This window comes from Lucilia sericata, unplaced genomic scaffold, assembly GCF_015586225.1.
Source record: "Lucilia sericata isolate MDLA Ls3-8-SP2 unplaced genomic scaffold, ASM1558622v1 Contig000805F_arrow, whole genome shotgun sequence".
NCBI classification, from domain to species: Eukaryota; Metazoa; Arthropoda; class Insecta; order Diptera; family Calliphoridae; genus Lucilia; species Lucilia sericata.
This window is the reverse complement of record NW_023994797.1, coordinates 1-24,569: the sequence shown is the minus strand read 5'-3', so window position 1 is coordinate 24,569 and position 24,569 is coordinate 1.

Below are 24,569 nucleotides of genomic sequence, written 5' to 3'. Positions count from 1 at the left end.
AATTGTGGACCCCTGACTTGGTATGAAAAGTAAGAGCAAATGATCTTGTATGGAAGAAAACAAATGCTGTATTTATTCGCGATCCAATTTGACTTATTCTAGTAGTCTGGAGTAAGTAAACTAACTAACTAACTAACTAACTAACTAACTAACTAACTAACTAACTAACTAACTAACTACTAACTAACTAACTAACTAACTAACTAACTAACTAACTAACTAACTAACTAACTACTACTAACTAACTAACTAACTAACTAACTAACTAACTAACTAACTAACTAACTAACTAACTAACTAACTACTAACTAACTAACTAACTAACTACTAACTACTAACTAACTAACTAATAACTAACTAACTAACTAACTAACTAACTAACTAACTAACTAACTAACTAACTAACTAAACTAACTAACTAACTAACTACTAACTAACTACTAACTACTAACTAACTAACTAACTAACTAACTAACTAACTAACTAACTAACTAACTAACTAACTAACTAACTAACTACTACTAACTAACTAACTAACTAACTAACTAACTAAGTAACTAACTACTAACTAACTAACTAACTAACTAACTAACTAACTAACTAACTAACTACTAACTAACTAACTAACTAACTACTAACTAACTAACTAACTAACTAACTAACTAACTACTAACTAACTAACTACTAACTACTACTAACTAACTAACTAACTAACTACTAACTAACGAACTAACTAACTAACTAACTAACTAACTAACTAACTAACTACTAACTAACTAACTAACTAACTAACTAACTAACTAACTAACTAACTAACTAACTAACTAACTAACTAACTAACTAACTAACTAACTAACTAACTAACTAACTAACTAACTAACTAACTAACTAACTAACTAACTAACTAACTAACTACTAACTAACTAACTAACTAACTAACTAACTAACTAACTAACTAACTAACTAACTAACTAACTAACTAACTAACTAACTAACTACTAACTAACTAATAACTAACTAACTAACTAACTACTAACTAACTAACTAACTAACTAACTAACTAACTAACTAACTAACTAACTACTAACTAACTAACTAACTAACTACTAACTAACTAACTAACTAACTAACTAACTAACTAACTAACTAACTAACTAACTACTAACTAACTACTACTAACTACTAACTAACTAACTACTAACTAACTAACTACTAACTAACTAACTAACTACTAACTAACTACTAACTAACTAACTAACTAACTAACTACTAACTAACTAACTAACTAACTAACTAACTAACTAACTAACTAACTAACTACTAACTAACTAACTAACTACTAACTAACTAACTAACTAACTACAACTAACTAACTACTAACTAACTAACTAACTAACTAACTAACTAACTAAATAACTAACTAACTAACTAACTAACTAACTAACTAACTAACTACAACATCCAAAATATACTTAGTCCGCTATTTGTACGTTCTCCTCTTGGAACAAGATTGCCTAACAATAAAAGGAATTATAGTCCCAAGGGCGAACTTTCCAATTAGTGTTCCTCGTGTAACCAGTATTACCACTCTACCAAGATATTTGGACCTAATTGCGACGAAAGCGTTCCAATTTCCCCTCTCTCCTGTTCAGTTCAGTATACATTGCTAACGTTTCCTACAATGCCCTTTGATATATTCGTCTTTTTTGTGAAGAGACAGATTTTAATCTGAGTTAACATTCTGCCCTCTCTGTTGAGTAAAGCTTAAGCCTGTCTTGAGGGCCTCTTCAGAACTTCTACACAAGTAATTTAGATCTTTTAGCTTTAGGAGTACATATTTCGACAACGTTAACAAAGCACAAAGGCCTAAGTTCATTCTCTGTAATAGACTCTATTAATCGTGGTTACCTTAAGTAAAAGGGGACAGAATGCCATCGTGTAGCGACCGCTTAACCCTAGCTCTGGCACTATTTACAAATGTAAATATTTTATAATGTATTTCCCGTAAGCAAGCGTATTTGTGCCAGGCTAGGGTTAATTTAACAGTGTATCTATCTGCTCTTGTTCACATACAAATTGTTTACTGTTGTATGGAAGCTTAGATCATTTTTACATAACCTTAGCAAAGTACCTTTAAAATCATTTCTTTAATTTTAATTTAATACTACCCTAATGTTAGCAATTGCAATTTATATTTACAACAAAATAATTAAAACGTGTCAAATAACCCATATTTCATATGTCTAAATTTTATTGAATTTATAGTCTTAAAATATTCTAACATGGAAAAAATTTCTATAACAATGAACAGTGGAGCCAATGCAAAATAATTGGATTCATATTTTGTAACATATGTGAACATAAAACTAAGTACGAACTGCATGAAAGATTTAATTGTTCCAATTAAATTATTTAGTTCAACAAATATTCGTTCACTTGGAATTTTCCAAAATATAATACATATTGAAAATATTCGTGTTTAAAAATTATTATTTTATTTAATAAATATTTTACATATAAATTTAAAAAAAAATTTTCATATGTATATTTTGATATGATTTCATGTCAAACTGCAGCTTAAATGAAATTATAATTGACTTCAAAATGTTTGTTGGAATGACAGAAACTGCTATATTTTATGATACGTTAAATGTCTATAACGTACAAAAAAAGACAGACGTGTGGACTGACAGATAAACATGTATAGTTATACCCACCAACAATTACTAAAATATTTTTACGTAAACAACCATAGCTATGGTTGGATGGAAGGAAGGGTGGGAGTGGGTGATAATACATATTTTTAATGAATTGTTTTAACAGACAGTCTGATATATTTTCAAAAATAAAACAAAAATTGTATGTGTATGTTAACTTCTATAAAAAAGTTTTATTTTGTTGTTGTTGCATGCAGTGTTGCAGAATATTTACCATTCTACTTTTTGCCACACACACCTACGCAACAGTTTACATCTGCAATGCGGTAGAGCTTTATAATTAAAAATTCAAACTGAAAATCATTTGAATTGTTTACAAACATGTGTTAAGTCAATTTAAATAAAACCAATAATTTTAAAAGAATTTATAGAAAACTTTAAATGGATTTGAGTTCAGTTAAGTCGTATCAATGCTCGTATAACGGAATGAATAAAAAATCTTAAAATAAGGAAGTATTCCATGGAAACCCATAGTCCCATGAGTCCATTTTTCTATATCTTTGTTAGAGGTTTCTGCTCATATCTTAGGCGGTTTATTCTATATCTTTTCTGAATTAATGACAAAGCTTTGTTGTGTAACGACAACTCACAAGACATCACTAAGACATTGAGTAATAAGTTTACCGAACTTAGTGCACAAAGAATCGAGTATTTGGCCTATGCGATAAGGTGCGAACCAAAGAACTCGGCCTTAAAGGCTCTGTAATAACGCTCGCCATTAGTCGAATGGAGTTTTCAGCAATTGCATACTTTCGGATACAGCAGTCAGATTCTGGACGATGTGAAAATAACGGCATCGCTGACCCGAATGCCGAAGTGCTTTACGTGAGTACCTGCCGTGTTGGCCTATCTCACGGTGGTCTTTTTTATAACCACTGGGTAAGCTTTGTGACGACTCACCACCACCCCATTGTGTTTGTTAAATGCAGGTGGCAATTTGCGTATATAGATGCCGGTCCAATATACGCGCATTTTGCTCAAGTACTTGAGCTATTTAAACTCAGACCATTGCTGCCCCGTTGCTTAACTTCCGAGATGTAAAATATCACTTCCGTTTACAACCAGGCAGATGGGATGGCCTCTGTTGAGTCGGAAACAGCACCTAGAGACGTAATCGGTAGACCGAAGTACGAATCCATCAAATAAGCCGAGATTTTGTTCTTACTCACAGTGACACACTGTGGTAAATCTGATATGAAAGGAGTTCACTCTGAACATATCAATGGTATCATTTGTATATGATACCTTTCATCCATCATCATTTAAATCAGCACACTTCTCATTCATCCGACATACTCCTAAACGAGTGGTTGTGGCCGTACCATCCCGTACCATATACAATTAACACCAACTCATTTCCAACGCTTAGTCCCACAGTCTCTCCTCTGTGGGGTATCTGTTGTCTCGGCAACAGCACCGAGAACTTATCCCGAAATATTGACTTTACCTTATATCAGTCCTTTAACCGCCACTTACTCTCCCCGCGAATTTGGGTTTAAACCACAGCTACTACATGGAGCCCGAAGCAACTTCAACCAACTGGCCAGCCAGGACATAGTCCTGCGGGCAACTGGCCACCCGTAATACCAGATTATGTGGTTCTCTGGTTAGACCCCATATCAAATCATACCAAGGTCTAGCCGAGGAGTGAAGTGACATCACCAGTTTATAGTCCTGGCAGACTAGAGACAATCCTCTTTTCCCCCAGATTGCAATACGCCAAGATGCGGATCTGACAATTTTATAGCACAAACTAGTACGTAGCCCCGGCGATGGACAGTGTGATGTCCGCTGAAGTAAATACATTTTTCAAATGTCCATCTGATATTCTTATTAATTACCTCACTTTTTATATAACAGACAATGGAATACAACTCATATATATGGGACGGAGCTGCAAAATCTATTTTAGAGCAACTCTACCGCATACAGGATGGGGCGAAGGTACTCATTGGTGGCAGTAAGATAACTAACTCTATTGATTTACCAGAGCGTCATGGAACTTGTTCCCAATACCCGTATATGCGCAACACATGTTTTCATTAATAACACATCCAGTTGTAGTCGATTGGTCTGTGGATCGAACAACACTGTATCATCCGTATATGGAACAGACTTCCCACAAACAAATGTCAACAAACACCACGCCCTCTATCCTTCCTCCCACAACCTATTTTCCTAGTTCCACCACAATGCCCTGCATGTATAGGATTCATCCCCTGAATGCTGGTCCAACCAAAAAAAAAACAAGTAAGAAAGTATAGTCGGGCGTGGCCGACCATATGATACCCTACACCAGTTATGAATATTAAATGTGATTTATTTTTCATAATAAAGCATTTATCTTCAATATTCCCTTGTTCCGATACATTTAAGCAATTTATGGATGAAAAACTAATTTTCTGAAAGAGGCTTTATATGGGGGCTAGGGGCAAATATGGACCAAGCCCGATAAAATTTTGTGAATATATTTATATTTACATAATATTTTATTGTGCTAAATTTCATCGCGATATTTGTGTTTATAAGTTATTATAAGTTAATTTGGGACATTCAAGTAATTTTCTGAAGGGGACTTTGTATGGGAGCTAGGGTCAATTGGGGCCCGATCTTTATGAAATTTGGCAGGGTCATCAAGACTTCTATAAAACTTAGTTGTGCCGTATTTTATCGATATATCTGTATATTTAACATAATTATAAGCTCAGAAGCCCTTTTCGGGGAGTTCTGTTCTATGGGGGCTAGGTGAAATAATGGACCGATTTTAACCATTTTCAATAGGCTTCGTCCTTGGGTCAAATAAAACGTGCGTGCCAAATTTCATCCAATTATCTTGAAAATTGCGACCTGTACCTTGCGCACAAGGTTTACATGGACAGCCAGCCAGCCAGCCGGCCAGACGGACGGACGGACGGACGGACATAGCTTAATCGACTCAGAAAACGATTCTAAGCCGATTGGTATATACCCTACCCACTAAAGTGGTGTAGGGTATAAAAATTGGGAAAACTTTTTAAAAAAAACGCCAGTAATTGGACCACAATTGTCTATGTTAAATGACAACTCCCAATACTATTTAATACGATGCTTAGGACCTGAAAAAGAAACTAACTTTCTATCGCTATATATGATATCAATATCGCTCAAACAATCAAGTAGAGACGTAAAGACTCCGTTTTAAGAAGACTACACTATTCTTCAGATGTATCGTACAGTTTTTTAGTCCAAATGTAGTCTGTGGAAGACCTTCATTAAATACCATCCACTTGTCAATTGCTATCTAAGAAGTGTCGATAATGCACGTACTTACGTACTTACCCCAATTATATTTCCTCGACCTCGGGAAGATAAATATTGGTATGTTGCCAGTTTTAGATATATTTATATAAGGAAATAAATAGTAACTCACACCTTCCTATTATTTCGCTGCTACCCCCGATCGAATGCCTCTCGTTGGAATCACAGCCCAGGATTATGTCGTCAGATGCCCATACTGAAGCCAGATTACTTATCTCTGCTGGTGGAGCGGAGGCAATCATAAAGTTCTGAGCTTTAGGAAAATGTTAATAGCATTAGACATGATCGCGCGAATCATAGCTTCTTGCAGAAAGAATGTCGTAAGTAAAGGCGAGAACCGTTTAACTTTCGAGTCAGTGACATAGTTCGATGCCCAGGTTGTATATGGTATCATTGTTAGGTTTCGATAGAGGCTCGATGAGCTTTAAGTGTATTGGCCGCTGCAACATCATCTGCATCATCATTTCGTCATCCAGAACACCTTTACTTTTGTGAGAACGAGGATGCGGGAGCTTTAGACAATCCAACATCTTCGGAGAGAATTTTCGGTACCAAATACTTAAACGCGGATTCAATGAAATTTCATCAGCAGAGGTAAGTTTAAGGCTTAAATCCACCAGTGTATCGCTGATTTTGGAAGGGCTTTTCTCTCTCGGCAACTGTCACGAACTTCCTCCTTGCGCTGATGTGGAGTATAGTTAGCAACAATATTGTCTAGATGGATTAATCCCTTGTTATATCTGGCTCTAAAGATGTCGTTTTTACTTTTTCTTCTTGACCTACTTCTTCTTAATTGGTCGCTAGCCTTGGTACCAGATTGAGCTAGTAATCGATGTTTTTGAAGGCAAGAAAGTACCACCTACCAACATCACTTAACTTCAGGCCAGAATGAGGATTCAATGTTATGCTTTATCATAATATATAATCGATCCATGTCGTGGCACCTAATCTTCCTATACCACTAATTAGCCACACAGCCGGCATTGACGTAACCTTACAAGAAGGATAAGGAGGAAAGAAGCGATTTAAAAGGGAAATAGAAATTGAAGAGGTCGGATAACCCTTGATCATAAGAGCTTTATATTCGGCTTAAAATCATTTAAGCCGTTAACTCAAACTTAACGAATAAACCGATTTAAAAAGAAATTTATAACATAAATAGATATATTAGAATATGAGGATTTTAAACTACTTGTAAAAACTGGAATCTATTTATTTTCTCACAATAGAGCCCATTATTTTATTCCTACCAAATAATGTATTCATATCGTAGAAATCGAAACCAAATATGAAACTACACACAGGAGCATAAGCAGGAAAATTTTGTGTTGATATGGAAAAATTATCCATTTTATAAGGAAAATTCTATATAAAAGAAAACAAAAGAAATTTCAATTAATTTTTGGTAAATGAAACGCCCCAGCTTAAACTTACTCCCTTGAATGGACAATGTACCGGCAAATTAGTGGTTCTTCTATATTCCGCTGCCAACAACCGTATAAACTGATGTTCCAGACGTTGACTCAAGGCACTACAAGCCTCTAGTTTAACATCAGCAAAACGAAAATATTTCTTGGCCGACAATTGCTTAACATCAATCCATATGCGAATTTTAAAATTTTCATTCATATCACGATCGAAAATGACACTGTGTGAGAAACCAAAATGAGTTTTCGAAAATTCCTTGTACATACAATCGAAATGTTTGAGTTGTTTGCCATATTTTTGACACGTATAATTGTGGAATTCCAAATAGAAACGTCTTCTGGAGCAATCGACATACTAGATTTATATATTTGAATAATATTTATAAATCATTAAAATAAATAAAACTTACCTTAACTTTTATTAGGAACAAGTTCAGAATTATTATATATAAAAGTTTGAAATACATTATTTTTGCAACACTAGTGAATTACGACTAATATATGTATTTGTATATGATAAAATTTGAATATAATTAATACGAATACATTTACATATAACTGTTATTTAAAAGTCATATAAAATTGAACGATACGATTATGATTTCATTAATTTTAATTAATTTAATTGCTAGTTCAATTATATTTAAAAAATATAACTTATTTTAAATGGTGATGGATGCACATTAAATTTATATTAAAAATGGTAAGGCATTGTCCGTCTTATACAAATTTTCTATCACATTTTGACAAATTGGCGGAAATATTTCATTAAACACGTCACAGCTTATGAGTTCTAAATCCATAATTTACTTGCTCTAAGTATACCTTTTAGGTAGAGTACAAAATAGAATCCGGTGGTTTTAAATAGCTTGACAGAGGCGGTGAATTAATAGCAAAATTTTGTAAAATTGTGTGATAGGGAAAATGTGAATGGATCCAAGAATGGAACAGGTATTTTTTCATGCCTTCTGATAGAAGTACCATATTTCAAGGTGAACTCTTTGCAGTATCGGAAGCGGCAACGAAGCATCCATAAAGGCGCTATTCAACAGACTTATTAGACTTAAGGTAGAGTAAACTTCTTTGGATCGGATGTGACATACATCCTCCTTTCAATTAACTAACTAACTAACTACTACTAACTAACTAACTAACTAACTAACTAACTAACTAACTAACTAACTAACTAACTAACTAACTAACTAACTAACTAACTACTAACTAACTAACTAACTAACTAACTAACTAACTAACTAACTAACTAACTAACTAACTAACTAACTAACTAACTAACTAACTAACTAGACTAACTAACTACTACTAACTAACTAACTAACTAACTAACTACTAACCTAACTAACTAACTAACTAACTAACTAACTAACTAACTACTAACTAACTACTAACTAACTAACTAACTAACTAACTAACTAACTAACTAACTAACTAACGAACTAACTAACTAACTAACTAACTAACTAACTAACTAACTAACTAACTAACTACTAACTAACTAACTAACTAACTAACTAACTAACTAACTAACTAACTAACTAACTAACTAACTAACTAACTAACTAACTAACTAACTAACTAACTAAACTAACTAACTAACTAACTAACTAACTACTACTAACTAACTACTAACTAACTAACTACTAACTAACTAACTAACTAACTAACTACTAACTAACTAACTAACTAACTAACTAACTAACTAACTAACTACTAACTAACTAACTAACTAACTAACTAACTAACTAACTAACTAACTAACTAACTAACTAACTAACTAACTAACTAACTAACTAACTAACTAACTAACTACTAACTAACTAACTAACTAACTAACTAACTAACTAACTAACTAACTAACTAACTAACTAACTAACTAACTAACTAACTAACTAACTAACTAACTAACTAACTAACTAACTACTAACTAACTAACTACTAACTAACTAACTAACTAACTAACTAACTAACTAACTAACTAACTAACTAACTAACTAACTAACTAACTAACTAACTAACTAACTAACTACTAACTAACTAACTAACTAACTAACTAACTAACTAACTAACTAACTAACTAACTAACTAACTAACTAACTAACTAACTAACTAACTAACTAACTAACTAACTAACTAACTAACTAACTAACTAACTAACTAACTAACTAACTAACTAACTACTAACTAACTAACTAACTAACTAACTAACTAACTAACTAACTAACTAACTAACTAACTAACTAACTAACTAACTAACTAACTAACTAACTAACTAACTAACTAACTAACTAACTAACTAACTAACTACTAACTAACTAACTAACTAACTAACTAACTAACTAACTAACTAACTAACTAACTAACTAACTAACTAACTAACTAACTAACTAACTAACTACTAACTAACTAACTAACTAACTAACTAACTAACTAACTAACTAACTAACTAACTAACTAACTAACTAACTAACTAACTAACTAACTAACTAACTAACTAACTAACTAACTAACTAACTAACTAACTAACTAACTAACTAACTAACTAACTAACTAACTAACTAACTAACTAACTAACTAACTAACTAACTAACTAACTAACTAACTAACTAACTACTAACTAACTAACTAACTAACTAACTAACTAACTAACTAACTAACTAACTAACTAACTAACTAACTAACTAACTAACTAACTAACTAACTAACTAACTAACTAACTAACTAACTACTAACTAACTAACTAACTAACTAACTAACTAACTAACTACTAACTAACTAACTAACTAACTAACTAACTAACTAACTAACTAACTAACTAACTAACTAACTAACTAACTAACTAACTAACTAACTAACTAACTAACTAACTAACTAACTAACTAACTAACTAACTAACTAACTAACTAACTAACTAACTAACTAACTAACTACTAACTAACTAACTAACTAACTAACTAACTAACTAACTAACTAACTAACTAACTAACTAACTAACTAACTAACTAACTAACTAACTAACTAACTAACTAACTAACTAACTAACTAACTAACTAACTAACTAACTAACTAACTAATAACTAACTAACTAACTAACGTAACTAACTATGGTCCAAATTTTATCACAACATCTCGAAAATTGTAGCTTGTAGCTTGCGCACAAAGTTCACATGGACCAATATTTTTATATGGGTGTAGGACCAATATTTTTATGCGTTACAAACATCAGCACAAACGCATAATACCCTCCCCCAATAGGGTATAAACATATTGAACATTTCCTGGCTTCGGATTCCCCAGTTATAGACCCCAGTGTTTTAATTGGCTTACAATTTCATTAAAATCAGACTAACCATTTATAAATTACAGATATATTTTTCTTTTACGAAATTCCTTCAAAATGTGCTGCTCCTTGGCAGCACATCAAAAACTTTAAATTCAAGGTTGTTTGATATTACAAATTTATTGTTAAGATAAAAATTATAATATAAATTAACCTTAATTATTTATTGACTATAGAACCCGTAATTCTAGTAGTGGCTAACATGGTGTTAACATCGTACATATCATAACCAAAAGTAAAATTGCATTCGGGCATATAAGCAGGAAAATTTTCCGTTTTTATGGAAAAATTATCCATTTTATATTGGTAATTCTGAGAAAAGAAATAATCATTATTTTAGCATAACTTATACTTATATTAAATATTTAACTTACTCCCTTAAATGGGCATTGAGTCGGCAAATTAGTGGTTCTTTTATATTCCGTTACTATCATCTTTAAAAACTGTTGATCAAAGGTATGAGTTAAAGCATCACATGCTTCTAATTTGACATCAACAAAACGAAAATATTTCTTTAAAAGTCGTTGCTTAACATCAATCCAAAGGCGTATTTTCAAGTCTTTACCCATGTCCCTATCAAAAGTAGCGCTTTGGGTAAAGGAATAATGCTCATTGGAGAGCTTTGTAAAACTACAATCGATTTGTTTGAGACGCTTGGCAAATGCTTGACATGTATAGTTATAAAATTCCATCTCAAAACGCCTTTTGGCACACTAAATAAGTATTTAAGTAAAGTTTTGAAAATATTATTGATGATCAGCCTGTGTGAAAAAAAACTTACCTGAGATTTTAGCAATAAACTTAAAAATATTAAAAATATAAATATTTTAAATGACATTATTTGGGCTGTAATAGTTGTTTGCAACTATGTTCATAAATTTGTTAAAAACATAGAATCACCAGCTAATGGATATTTAATGTTAGTTTTAGTGTAATTAAAATTATTATAACTTTTTAGTCTATATTACAAAAAGGGGGTTATCAAGAAAATCACATCGACTAATGGCTTTATTAAAAATGAATTATCAGCATGAATTGTCTGGAATCTGAAATACACTACAGTGTTGTCATGTTGTAATATTATTAGCTTTAAAGTTCCGTTCATTAATTGATCGATGATTAGTTTCATTTTTTAATGGAATGGAAAGTGTAGTCCATGACTGAACTAGTTATAACTAGTAAGAAATCTATATTCGATTTTAACGAATCTTAAAACTTCTCGAAAGCATATCTGATAGAATTATTGAAGATTTTGATTTCGGTCTTCAGAAAATTGATTTCATCAAGCGAATATCTCTTAAAGAGAGAGAGAGAGCGAATTCTTCAGTAATAGGACTGTACTGGATTACGGGTCATCAGTAGATACCTGATAGAACCGTTGCAAAACATAATACTTACAGACTCTACGATCATGTACGATCTGATGAACAGAGTCTACCTGTAGAATGGCGATGATTGTGTGGTCTAGTTCTCATCTATGTAATATAATAGCAGTGACCATGATGGAGGAGATGTCAACAACTTTTCTAGTCACTGTCAAGCCGTATCTTCCCCGGCTCATGTTTTCTTGATGAAAGGTTCTCATCTAGCTCCTAATATATATATAGCTACCCCAGGTCATGTTTCCTTGATGAAAGACCATCATCTTGGTGTATTTCAATACCGGGGTAAAGAGGTGCTACCAGTACCACTAGTCTACCGGGACTATAAACTAGTGATGTCACTTCACTCTTCGGCTAGTCATTGGTATGATTTGACATGAGGTCTAACCAGAACACCACATAATCAGATACTACGGGTGGACAGTTGCCCGCAGGTCAGTTGGTTGAGCTTCCCTCGATATTGGCTGTGTTTAAACCCAAATTCGCGGGAAGGGGGCGCTTGGTTAAAAGATTGATACATGGTGAAATATAAATTCTCGGGAGAAGTTTCTGTTACCGCTCCTAGTTTCTAGGAACGGTACAAATCACAAAGCAAGGCTGTGGATTGATAAAATGTTGGATTTGAGCTGATAATGCAAATATTGGGTATGCGTTGGTGTTCGATGATTTTACCTGTATCTGATGGACTAGACTGATTCTAAATTTTATTGGATGGAGTGACGAATTTTCGTCCTCCAGGTGCTGTTGACGAATCAACAGAGCCATCTCAATAGTGTGGTTGGGCGACATATAAGGTCTAGAAATGCACTGGGGTAAGTCATAGATTATGATAATACTCTAGGGATATGAGTATTCGGCACAACATCAATCTGGTTTGATGTTGCGTTATCTATTGTCTTTAAACTAGTGATTGCCTTTTCCTTGTCCGCCTTAGATTGAGCTTGCTCATGAAACCTGTCCTTCACCTACGGGGCTACTGCGACAAGAGATTAGACAGCTCGAGCACTCGAGCAAAGTGCACGTATACTGGAATCAACAGAGCCATCTCAATAGTGTGGTTGGGCAACATATAAGGTCTAGGAATGTACTAGGGTGAGTCATAGATGAAAAGAATACTCTAGGGACATGAGTATTCGACACAACATCAATCTGGTTTGATGTTGCGTTATCTATTGTCTTTAAACTAGTGATTGCCTTTTCCTGGTCCCGCTTATATTGAGCTTGCTCATGAAACCTGACCTTCCCCTACGGGACTACTGCGCAAGAGATTAGATAGCTCGAGCACTCGAGCAAAGTGCACGTATACTGGAATCAACAGAGCCATCTCAATAGTGTGGTTGGGCACATATAACGTCTAGGAATGCACTGGGGTAAGTCATATATGATGAGAATACTCTAGGGATATGAGTATTCGTCACAACATCAATCTGGTTTAATGTTGCGTTATCTATTGTCTTTAAACTAGTCACAGAATGTAAATATACTCCGTGACCTTGGGAAATTCTGAGTCGATTTTCCTATGTCCATCTGTCTGTCTGTCTGTGTAAAACTCGCTCACATTAAAACTAAGCAAAGGAGGTCAAACAAATTCACCGCAAATATTTTTTGATATTTTTTCTACCAAGGGTCAATTATGTTCAAAATCATAAATCAAAATCGATCAAAAAAAAAAAATTCCATAGTCCTCATACAAAGGTGCATATTTCCAGAAATAAATTTATCGCGAATAATTCTTTAAATATATCGGTATTAACACAAAATTTTGTATATAAGAAAAATATAACCAATGTAGATTTATATTGGTCCATAATTGGTCATAGGAAGGTCCACATCCGAAAACCACTTAAAAGCACATATTCATTGATATTTAAGTGATAAAATTGTACATGAATATGTTTTGTGTATAAATAAATCAAAAATGTTTCCTCTATCGACCCGTAATACAAGGTCCCCTTCCGAAAATTACTTAAAACCGCATTTGTATTTCATTGATGAATTCAGCTATCTCTATGAAATTCTACAAGAATGTGTTTTTTGTATATATCAATCATTATACAGAATTATTTCTGGATCGGTCCATAATTGCCCTAGTCCATATAATAAAAACAAAATGGCAAATATTGGCCACATTCAAACATTTATATAGATATGATAAAAAAAATTATTAATTATAATATTTAAAATACCGAAAAATTAAACCAAATTATGTATTAATTACTGAACCAGTAACTCTAGAACTGGAAAAAATCGTATTAATATCATAAAAATCAAACCGAAAGTAAAATTACATGACGGAGCATAAGCAGGTATATAATCAGTTTTAAAAGATAAATTATCCATTTTATATAAAAAATTCTGAAAAATATATAAAAATAATTAATAACACATGAGTACAGAAAAAACAGCAAATAACTTACACCTTTGAAAGGACAACGTGTTGGTAAATTCGTGATTTTCTTATATTCTGTTACCAAAGTCTTTAAAAACGGTTGCTCAAACCCATGCGATATAGCGCTACAAGCATCCAATTTGACATCAACAAAACGAACATATTTCTGCTTAATATTTCGTTTTAAATCAATCCAAACGCGTATTTTGAAATCGCTATTCATATCTCGATCGAATATAATACCCTCGGTGAATGTATAATGTTTATTGGAAAACTTTTGAAAATAGCATTCGACATGTTTGGCTCGTTTGCCAAATGCTGGGCAAGTAAAATTGTATATTTCCAAATTGAAACGCCTGCTGGCGCACTAGATATTGTAAATTATTATAGAAATTTGTAAATAAATTGATAATTTATTTAATAATCTTGCCTGAATATTAAGAAAAAATAAATTCAGAAGGATTAAGAAATTTAATAGCTGAATCGACATTATCTTCTCTGTAACTGTTATGTGTAACCTTTTCCGATCAACAAATGTAAATTTAAATAGTTCGAATTCATTATTGTTATTTTATTGAAAACAAGATTATTAATTATTTTGTAATTAATTTGATTAAATAACGAGAAGACAATAATCGAAGTAATTAATCAAATGCATCGTAGACATTAATTAAAAACAAATTATTAAAATATCATTATCGCAAATCCCTGAACCATAGTTCAGTTGGAAAATATAATTTGTCCTGTTAGTTGATGTAGCTAGCTAGCTAACTAACTAAATAACTAACTAACTAACTACTAACTAACTAACTAACTAACTAACTAACTAACTACTAACTACTAACTACTAACTACTAACTAACTAACTACTAACTAACTACTAACTAACTACTACTAACTAACTAACTAACTAACTAACTACTACTCACAACTAACTACTAACTAACTAACTAACTAACTACTAACTACTACTAACTACTAACTATACTAACTAACTAACTAACTAACTAACTAACTAACTACTACTACTAACTAACTAACTACTAACTAACTAACTAATACTACTACTAACTAACTAACTAACTAACTAACTAACTACTACTAACTAACTAACTAACTAACTACTAACTAACTAACTACTAACTAACTAACTAACTAACTAACTAACTACTAACTAACTAACTCAACTAACTAACTAACTAACTAACTAACTACTAACTAACTAACTAACTAACTAACTAACTAACTAACTAACTAACTAACTAACTACTAACTAACTAACTAACTCTAACTAACTAACTAACTAACTAACTAACTACTAACTAACTAACTAACTAACTAACTAACTAACTACTAACTAACTAACTAACTAACTAACTAACTACTAACTAACTAACTAACCTACTAACTAACTAACTAACTAACTACTAACTACAACTAACTAACTAACTAACTAACTAACTACTAACTAACTACTAACTAACTAACTACTAACTAACTAACTAACTACTACTAACTACTAACTAACTAACTAACTAACTACCAACTACTAACTAACTACTAACTAACTAACTAACTACTACCTAACTAACTAACTAACTAACTAACTAACTACTCTAACTAACTAACTAACTACTAACTAACTAACTAACTAACTAACTAACTACTAACTAACTAACTAACTAACTAACTACTAACTAACTAACTAACTAACTAACTAACTAACTACTAACTAACTAACTAACTAACTAACTAAATACTAACTAACTAACTCTAACTAACTAACTAACTAACTAACTAACTAACTCTAACTAACTAACTAACTAACTAACTAACTAACTAACGACTACTAACTAACTACTAACTACTACTAACTAACTAACTACTAACTAACTACTACTAACTAACTACTACTAACTAACTACTAACTACTAACTAACGAACTAACTACTAACTAACTAACTAACTAACTAACTACTAACTAACTAACTACTAACTAACTACTACTACTACTAACTAACTACTAACTAACTAACTCTACTAACTAACTACTAACTAACTAACTAACTAACTAACTAACTACTAACTAACTAACTAACTAACTAACTAACTAACGAACTAACTAACTAACTAACTAACTAACTAAGTACTAACTAAGTAACTACTACTAACTAACTAACTAAACTACTAACTAACTACTAACTAACTACTAACTAACTCTAACTAACTACTAACTAACTAACTACCTAACTAACTAACTAACTAACTAACTAACTAACTAACGAAATCAAAAATTACGCAAACACTAACACAATCTTAAACACCAGCACAAACACCAACATGCACACTCAACCATCCCAACCCAGCAGTTCGGCAAAGAGTCAAAGCATCCAAAATAGGCAGCGATTTCCAGTAACGTCTAACCACCCAGTTGGCTCTAATTCGCCTTTCGTTCGGTTGTATTCTTTGATGGAAGATAATCGTCACTTTAGTGTCTCCTCTATAAGCGAGAGTGTGGACACTTAAAACAAAAACTTAAGCTTTTTGTCTACCTCTTCGTTATCTATTGGGTGACGATTAACTTCCTCGTAGGACATGCACTTGTTAAAATAGCTGTTGGTCACCTGGGTAGTCGGTAGCTAGGGGGTCACCCTAAGTGTTAGGTAGTTCGGGACCGTCCGACCAAACTGCTGGGAAATCAGTCAATAAACATCATCGCCACAGCACTAAAACAACACTGACAAATGCTTCCTGAAACCACTCGACCACTCATTTAACACGAGAAGACGTATAGAAGAAGAGGTATCAAGTAGATCAAAAGAAAAGTGAAATAGGTATTGTAATTTTTGGGAAAGCAATGGTATCTACACATTTTTAAACCTGAAACATTTATGTGCTAGCCACATCTTTCAGACTAGCCAATTGGCTTCGCGGGATTAGTTATAAGTTGTGAAATGTAAATAATAACATGTTCTGATTAAAAAATATTTGTAAAAGAAACAAACTATTTAACTTTGTTGTATTAGATTTTGACTCAATACCTCTTTGATCTGTGATAAACAGGAAGGTGGATCTATATAGAGTCTTGTTTAATTCACATATGGAGATTATAAAATTAACATTCGGAAAATGACTAATATAAGTCGTCATAACTTTTCAAAAAACTCGCTATAAAAATTTACAACAATCATTTATTTACCACAGAACCCACAACTCTAGAGCTTGAGAAAACAGTATTACCATCATAAAAATCAAAACCAAAAGTAAAATCACATTCTGGAGCATAAGCCGGTAAATAATCCGTTTTTATAGAAAAATTTTCCATTTTGTAGAGAGTATTCTGAAAGATAAAACGCCATAGTTTAAAAAAGAAATAGATAAAATTATAAAACAATTACTTACACCCTTAAATGGGCATTGCACGGGTAAATTTGTGGTTCTCTTATATTCCGCCATTATTATCTTTAAAAACTTTTGATCAAACGACTGCGTTAAAAAGCTGCAAGCATCAATTTTTACATCAATAAATCGAACATATTTCTGCAAGAGACGCTGCTTTACATCAATCCATATGCGAAATTTTATTTCACTTCCCATGTCTCTATTACAGATAAAGCTTTCAGTGAAAGCGTAATGATCATTAGAGAGCTTCTTGAAATGGCAGTCGATTTGTTTGAAATGGTTACTAAACGTTTGACAGGTAAAATTGTTGAATTCTAAACTGAAACGTCTCTTCACAGCCTAATTAAAGGAAATAGTAATTATTTTAAAGTCATCTGACTGAGTCTGACTTTTATAGTCATACCTGAAGATTCACTAAAAACAAATTCAGTAGAATTAAATAATATAATACTTTAAACGACCGCATTTTGTATGTAACTGATGTTTGTAACTATTGTGAAAAACAAAAGTCAATGGAATTGAAATTAATAATAAATATTTAATGTAAAATATTAATAAAATAAACTAAATTATTTTGTAATTAATTTACAAAAACATGTATGTACTTCATTGCTTTAACCATTAAGTACTGTCATAATAATTAAAACAATAAGCGTTTTGGTTGATGATTTTTTACCACCCAACACTACTACAGAGGGGAGGGTATTGTGCTTTTGTGCTACTGTTTGATACACTCGTTATCACTTTCATTCGAATAAGCCATCGTTTGTCTATATTCTGTAATAGAATTACAGAGACTTTGAAATAGCAGAGAAGTAGATCCAACGCCCCACTTTACCATCTTCAATACATTAGGTTAGGTACCGAGGGCTGCTGCTATAAAAGCAGCAGCTCACTTGGGTCCATTAAGTTGGTCACGTTGTGTTACCCTTGTGGTCGCAGGAAGTGTGTTCTAATGTCACTCTCTACTTCCACAACTAAACCAACCGGTTTCATTTGGATATTCTTCAGATCTATCCCAGAAAGCTCCTCCATGGGAGCACCAAAGTGATAGCAGAATATATATGATACCGTCTTATCTTCTTCCTCATTATGACAACTTTTACAGTAGTCATTATATGTAAGGTCTAGTCTTCTGGCGTGATTGCCTACAGTGTCCTGTAATTACTGATACAAGAGTTCTTATATGCTATCTTCGAAAACCTATAAGCAGCCTTGATCTGAGAACATCATATAGAGGCGAAATAGACCTCCAGATCTGACAAGTGGTTTCACAGAACCACCTGATAGGTGTCGATTTCCTCCTCAATCAACAGCGCGCCGTTTATGGCTAGTTCATAAGCTATACAGTTACCCTGACATTTATCGTGGCCAGGGACCCATATTAGCGTAATCCTAGAATGTCTCGCTATCTCTTTTAGAGATACCTGGCATTCCTTGATTAACGTAGATGTCGTGAAGACACCCGCTATGTTTTTGATAGCAGCTTTACTATCAGTATATATACATATATCACCCGATATGCAATAATACCTTAGCCAATTCGCTGCTCGTTTACCATAGCACTACCATAGTTAGGCAGTCTTAAGGACGATTTAATACCAATTCCTTCAATAAAGAAACCATCACCCACTTTTCCACTTCTCTTGGAGCCATCAGTGTAAACGCTCGTTACACCTGGAGGTGGTTGGGGCTCTAATTCGAAACTCCTATGTGGAATCCTTGCACAAAAACCATTATCGAAGTTGGGCTTCGTAATGCAATAATCAACATTTAAATACAGTGATTCGAATTGTTTTATAATTCTTGAGTGCCCCCAATTTCTGTGACCACACCATGAGCCACAGGCATTTAGTCTGATCGCAGAGTTGAGGGCAAGTTAAACGGCCATTAAGATAGCTGGTAGCCAGTTTAACATGGTAAACACTACTTTGGTCGGCATTGTCTTTATTGCTCCTGTAATAAGGATGGCAATATTTCTCATAGTGCACTCAATGGTTGCACAGTGTGAAGTATGCTCCATTGCTTGCCACCATACTATAACTCCATTAGACAATATGGGTCAACTACCTTCTTGCATCTTCAATACATTTCTCTCATACACATACTATCGGTATTCCTTTCATTCCCTGAGCATCTGTCTGTGCCATATTTAATTAAGACCATTTTAAGCAATCCGCATGAAAGCTGGTCTTCTGTTCTAGAATGTAGATTCCCATGCCCGTTCTATTCCCAAATGAAATCTGTCAGTGTAACAGTAGGTTTCTTGGTTATACAGGCAGCAGTAGATACACACGTTGGTCCTTTTGTGATACCTGTAATTATATTAAAGGGAAAAGAAGAAGAGGAAAGTGGAAGTTCTAGTAAGAGACAATAGTAAAGATGCATTGAAAAGAGGAATTTAAGCGGTTAACAGTAGAGACTGAGAGATGAAGATTAAGACAGACAGTGAATGATTAAAACATAAAAGGAAAGAGTCTTGGACTCGAAAATGCTACTAATCAGTGCTGTTGGACTTTGTTTAGATTATTTATTCTAGTCCAAGACAACTCTGAGATCTCTTCCAGAAATCAATGTCCTAGATATCGGAGTCGAATAGTCCCCAATGCAGCACGCCGAAAAAGAAGATGTTCAATTGATTCCTCATCTTCCTCAGTAAGGTAACTCAAATCTCATTGCGTTGTTGCCAAATAAATCCACAGTGCCCTGTGATGACAGCTATTATTTCGCTGGGTTGGGATTGGCTATATCTCAGAAGATGGTCCGTGTGCTCCTTATCCAACTTTAGCCATATGTTTTTTGTTTGAATACAAGTTGGTTAATTTCTCCATCTTGCCTGAAAGAGTTCATAGAACATGTTATCTCTAAGTATTTTGTTTAATCCTATCGGAGTACCATAGAAATGGTCTATATCCGAGTCGGACAATTGTGAACCCGTTTTCGCGAGCTCGTTAGCGATACAATTGTATTTTCGTACCCATACGAGTACAATGTTTGAATGTCTTGCCAATCTATATAAGGATGTCCGGCATACCTGGATTAGTCGTGATGTAGAGTATACACCTGTCAGGGACTTGATTGCAGGTTGACTGTCGGTAAAGATTAGGATATCTCTGTTCGATATATTATGATACCAGAGCAAGTTTTCCATCCTTTTTATGGGTGATATTTCGGCCTGGATTCGATTACAATCATTACTGATTCTGAAAGTAATCCTGATTCCAAATTCTAGAATGAAAATACCCCTCTACTCATTCCCCTCGTTTAGAGCCTCTGTGTATACGGATAGACTTCGTGTAGAGCAATCTCCCTCCAGTACCGTATATTTCCGAGATGATAAACAGTAATGTTCAATACTCTAATGTCCCATTTAATAGTGATCCTCTTTCCGGAATCAATATCTTCCAATTTCTGTCTCTGGTACGCGCTAGAAGACTTCTATTGTTTGTTAACAACAGAAGTCGAGTGCTTCATATGAAATACCTGTCAAATAGCCTATATCAAGGCGCTACTATTTCAACCTCAGGATGAGCTAGGGACTTATGAAACTTTCGAGATGCAAAAACATCAAAAACAACAACACCTAAATGGAATGGTCTCTGTTGATTAAACCTGAACATATCCTGACAAAGAACAGAATTTCTATGATGACATTTGTATAAGGAAATATTCGATACACAAGTTTAATAGCTGTCGCGAGGTTATATACACCTGATTCATTCTGTATATCATTCATTTCACATCAACACATGACCAATATTGGGGAGTGACTATGGGTCTAAGATTTCACCGGTTATTAATCTTTAAACTCGCCAACACCCCGAAGTGACATCTCGATCCCAGGACAAATGATTCTAAGGAATGGTGATTTTCGATTTTCTTTTGAAAGGATCGCGGTCCTTCTCAACCTCAAACAGGTTTATAGTTTAGAAACAAGTCTTAAAATCGATACAGAAAGAAAAGTGTGAACAATTTGCTATCGAAGGACTTCCCTATGTAGTGCTGATCTACGTTTTATTCTACTTCTAACTATGTTATCAACTAACCGACCCAAAGTTTTGAGTTAGAAAGACGTTAGGTTACCAGATCACCAGTTTACTGTGGTAAAAAATTCGACACCAGGTCCAAATGAAGTCCAAAAAAAATGCCCTAGAAATTAATGACAACCACCAGTTTACACTCCCGACAGACTAGAGGTACTGGTAACATCTTGCCTTGTAAGTTTTATATAGTATTTCCATGTTAGTTTTCCTATCAAAAGATCCTATCAAAGTCCAAGAACAGGGGTTCATTACAGGCAGGATTTTCGATTTTCTTTGAAAGCATTCGGGTCCTTCTCATTCTATCACCGAGAACAGGTATTTCAATGTTAGTTTCCTTTCAAAGATCGTCGAAATCCAAGAACGTTCAGTATAGGCAGAGATTTTCGATTTTCTTTTGAAAGATCTCGGACCTTCGCAACCTGGAACAAGTCTATAGTTTAGTAAAAAGTCTTTGAAATCGATAGATGATTCTTAGGAATGACCGAGCACCAAAATGACAATACCAGCTTATAGTCCCGGTACTGGTAACACCTTTGCCTTATAAGTTCTATGTAGTATTTCCATGTTAGTTTCCTATCAAAGATTGTCCAAGAACCGAGATTCAATATAGGTGGGGATTTTCGATTCGTTTTTGAAAAGATCTCGGTTCTTTTCAATCTGTTAACCTAGAACAGTATTTCCATGTTAGTTTCCTATCAAAGATCGTCGAGTCCAAGAACGTTCAGTATAGAAGTTCAGTATAGGCAGAGATTTTAAAAGATCTCGGACTTTCTCAACCTGTAACAAGTCTATAGATTAGAAAAAAGTCTTTGAAATCGATAGAGAAAGAAAGTGTGTACAACTTGCTATAGAAGAATGTTCAGTATAGGAGTTCAGTATAGGTAGAGATTTTAGATTTTCTTTTGAAAGATCTCGGACTTTCTCAATCTGGAACAAATCTATAGATTAGATAAAAGCCTTTGAAATTGATAGAGAAAGAAAGTGTCTACAACTTGCTATCGAAGAACTTCTCTATGTAATGATCTACGCTTTACTTCTAACTATGTTATCAACTATCCGACCCAAAGTTTTTAGTGGGAAGGGCATTAGGCTACTAGAACCATAAGCTAATAAATTCAACCTTAGAAACCTACAGAAGAGTATATGTGAATTCCAGACATTGTGGATAAATTTATCCACAGACTTTTAGGCACAAATACCACTATAGGACCATCCATCGAAAATCAATCTTGCGCTATTACTACAATACATTATGTTTAACAAATTATAGATCCCAACCTTCATAATGGAATCTCAGGTGTAGGACACCTCCACAATTATATCGACTATCGGATTAAGATTAAGTGGTAAAATTGATTAAAAATCCAGATAATTCTAAATAAACAATTTAAACCAAGTTAATGTAGCGAAAAATTACACAATTGCGCTAAAGTACCAATAACATTTAAAGCTAAGTATTATTATTTAATTAAAACTTATTTAATTAATAACTAATATCTAGATTAAAATATTAATTATAGTTGAATAACAAACTAAAATTTATTAAACATTAAGAATAGTTTTGAAAACCGGTTAAAATGAGGTCAACGAAGTTTTTCTTCAAATTGTTAATAATAATTTTAGGTTTTTACAAAACAACTTCAGTACGTTGTATTTTTCGCATTTAATTAATTTAAATAGCAATTAATTTCGCATTAATTTTAGGCACCCAGACGCTGGAATTTAGAATTTTACTCTTTGAACTGTTTGAATAGTTCAAATGTTATAAAAACCTTTGAGTGCAACTTTAATAAATTGGCACCAAGTCATTATAACTTCTCGACACGTCTTATATTCACCAAGAATTTAGACAAGCAGTTTTATATACGATATTTCATCGATGTCAAGCCACATTTCAAGAAAGATTATATACATTTTATAAATATCAAAATGAATGCCTGTGATGCTATACGCACCAACTATGAAATACCTTTGCTGCAAACTCTTATGCTGGAGTTGAGAAGGACCAGTAATATACCCTATCAGTGCCCTTTTGAAAAGGTAAGAAACTATTATATATTGTGGTATAGATGATGCTTCTGTAATGGATTTGTTTCTTGTCTTTTAGGATTTTCTTTATGAAATCAAAAATCTTTCGGTAACAGACAAATATTTGCTGATGTCGGTACCTAGTGTAAATTTCACTAATGGTTTTGAATTATACGAATCTAGTAACTTGATTGGTTCTTTCATAACTAAAGGAGGTATTACATCAAAGATATGAATATAAATGTTTAGTTTGAAATATACGATTTATATGATAAAAACTGAAAAGATTATAAAGATCAAAACAAAAATTGTTTGCTTTTTTTCCGTCTGAGCAGATGACTTTCTGGGTTTCAACGTGGTTCTAATCGGAGAAACATTCTTCAATTCGATAAGTTAGAAACTCATTGAAACCACATCATTGGGATAGCTAATAGAGCTTCCTGTCTTGGATTCTAGGAGTCAATATTTCAAAAACTCTGGAACACAAAGCATTAGTTTCGAACACGAATTTCCATGACCACATAATATA